This window comes from Saccostrea cucullata, unplaced genomic scaffold (genome assembly GCF_032062105.1).
Source record: "Saccostrea cucullata isolate Sc308-1 unplaced genomic scaffold, CSIRO_AGI_Scuc_v1 ctg7292, whole genome shotgun sequence".
In the NCBI taxonomy this organism is placed as follows: Eukaryota; Metazoa; Mollusca; class Bivalvia; order Ostreida; family Ostreidae; genus Saccostrea; species Saccostrea cuccullata.
In genome coordinates this window covers 28488-31463 of record NW_026927582.1, presented here as the reverse complement: position 1 = coordinate 31463, position 2976 = coordinate 28488, and positions in this window count along the sequence as shown.

Genomic DNA, 2976 nt, shown 5'->3' with positions numbered 1-2976 from the left:
GGTATAATGAATTAATTTTCCTCCTTTATTCTTTATGTAGACCAACTTTGGAAATTATAATAAAGGCAGAGATTTTCTGTACCAGATAGTACTCAATCTAATTAAAATTAGATCTTCCATCCGCTACAGTATAAATAGTACTATAATTCCAGATGAGGGAGGGGCTTCTTATTTTGCACTCTGCATGGCTTTAAAGTTTTTTTTATCCCATGTTTACCCTATTAGCTGGTGGACATATGACTCATTGGATATATTTTTTTGATATTCCACATCAGTTGTGACGTCAATGGGTTTTGCATTTAGAGTGATGAAGTAAAATGAAGTGGAGTCAGTCATTGAAATTAGATTTCCAGAAAAATGTAAATGTATTATTTTAACAAATCTCTTTGTTAAATTTATGTTTAATTTTTCATTGATTAAGCAATGAATAAAATGCCCCCCCCCCCCTCCCCTCCATGAAAACATTAATAAAAACTTAATCATCTCCCTTTGAAAGAGGACATGGTCCTTCATTTCAACAAACTGAATCTCCTGCCAACACCCAAGCAGTGGTGGATCCAGGAATATTGAAAAGGGGAGGAGGTGACCAGTTTGAGGTCGAGGTTTGGGCCTACAGCCAAAAAAAAGGGGACAAGCCCCCTCTTAATCCACCAGGGCCAAGGATACTTTTGTTCTACTGTAAATCACTATTTATTCGCGAGAACTTTATTTTCGCGTAATTACGCGAGACAATATGCTCGCGAATATTTCATTCTCGCGTTTATTAGTATTCCTTAAGACTATATAGAGCAATGACCACAATTCGTGAAAATTTTGTCTCGCTAATAGAGAGTCAATGGCTATCTCGCGAAATAAGGTGTCGCGAAAATTAAGTGATTTACAGTATATTCAGATATTAGCTGCAGAACTGTAGCTCGATCTCCGAAAAAATATATTAATATATTGACACAAAGGAGAGCTACAGTGCCACCCATTGAATAAACTGTATATTTACTGTGCACAAAAAAGTGCGCTAGTTTTAAGATTTATTTCTCCATGTTTTCAAAACTGCCATCTCAAAATATTACTAACGTGTGTTCCCAACCTATTCTTTCAGTGTTTCCACAACAAAACAGTCTATTTATACTTGTTGTAAATAGCCCTCCTGGCCCTGCAATTGAGATTTGAAAATTTCATCTATTTATACTGCCATTTTGGTTAGCAAGATAATTCGGTCCAACATGCTTCGTACAGATGAAAACTACCCAAGTAATTGAAGGAGGAATAATAACTTTTTCTGAAATCTAGCTCAGTTTTGCAATTGAAGTAAGAATTTGGAAGAATTAATCCAGAACCGAGCTCATTTTTTGTGCACTGTAAACATGATAAATATACAGTGTGTCTATTCATATTTTTTTGGAGATCTACAGTTCTGCAGCTAGTTCTTTATATGCAGTTAATTTTAAGTAATAGCTGCTATTTATTACTTGTCAGACAATTTCATCCATTTAAGTCAATTTTTAAAGCACATTATTTTCAAGCTGCAGATCTGTAGCGTTATGGTTTTATATAATTGTCTTTTACCATAACGCTACAGATCCCATAATGTAAAAAAAGTGCAATTTACTGCACAATATTTTTTGCACACTTTGCAATATTTTTTGCACACTTTTGGGGAGAATTTCTCCCCATTTAAGCAGCAGTCGATTAACTACCTTTCACTCCCTAATTCTAGGCACAATATTTAATAATCTGTATATTTTATCCACCTCCCAACCCTTTATAGTTGTCTCTACAAATGATAAACTCGCTTGATTAAAATCACTGTTAAATTGCTGAAAATTCACTTCATACTGCTCACAGAGACAACTATATATGGTTGAGAGGTGGATAAAGTATACACTACAGAATGTGTCTAGAACTAGGGTCAAGTGAAAGGTAGTTGTTTGACCAATGCTAGAGCCTAAAAAGTGGAGAAATTCTTCCCAAAAGTGCTAAAAAAATATTGCGCAGTAAATTGCATCTTATTTTGCTACGGGATCTGTATGGGCCGTTATGGTCAAAGACAAAATTAATATATAAAACCATAATGCTACAGATCTGCAGCTAATTATTTTCATAGATATATTTTTTTAGTCTTTCTGACTTTTCTTGAAATGCATTCATATTATTCATTTCTTTTACAAGCATAATTTGTTCATGTACATGCAATGTACATGAAAAGCAGGCTATTAAATTAAAATATTAATCTCATTCTTAAATAAAGCTATAATTATTGCATTTCTTTGAAAAGAACTCTATCAGTCTTCCAGTGTTGAAGCCATAGTTTAATAGGAATGTTTAAACACTAAAACAGTTTTAAATAATTAGATCCATAAATTTTGTCTCCTTTAATGCAATTAAATAACATTGATTGAATGATCTTTAAAATCAAACATCTTGTTTATTTGAGAGACATATTAATTATGCCATAGATTTTTTACCTATCGATTCAGTGATTCTGGGCCAGATGAGTTCAGTGGATTCAGTTTCTTTTGTCTTTTTCTCTAACTTCACATGTGTCATTGTTTATGTAAATAGAAACCACATGGGACCATGCAAACTTCCGGTGTCATAGGAAAAAGTAGTTCCTGAATATATACGTGAAATATAGAGGAAAGCATGTGCTTTCTTTGTACGAAAATATTTTGCTCCATTTGTCAAAGATGGGTTAGTTAGATTTAGTCGTTTTCTTTCAGAAAACTCTCAAGAACAAAGCTCATAAAATATTTGCAGTAAGGAATATCCCATTCGGATAAAAACGGATATTTGTTTAAATAAAAAAAATGACCAACATAAACTCTAGTATTAAAAGCTGTCCATGATAATAACTGTTTTAATATTTTTCAGTATTAATGTAATTTGTTTTCTTTTTTTGCAATAACTCAAAGATTTTTATATCGTATCATCTTGATCGCTTCCTTAATTTATTTGTTTTGTCTTCCTCGTAAATATCAC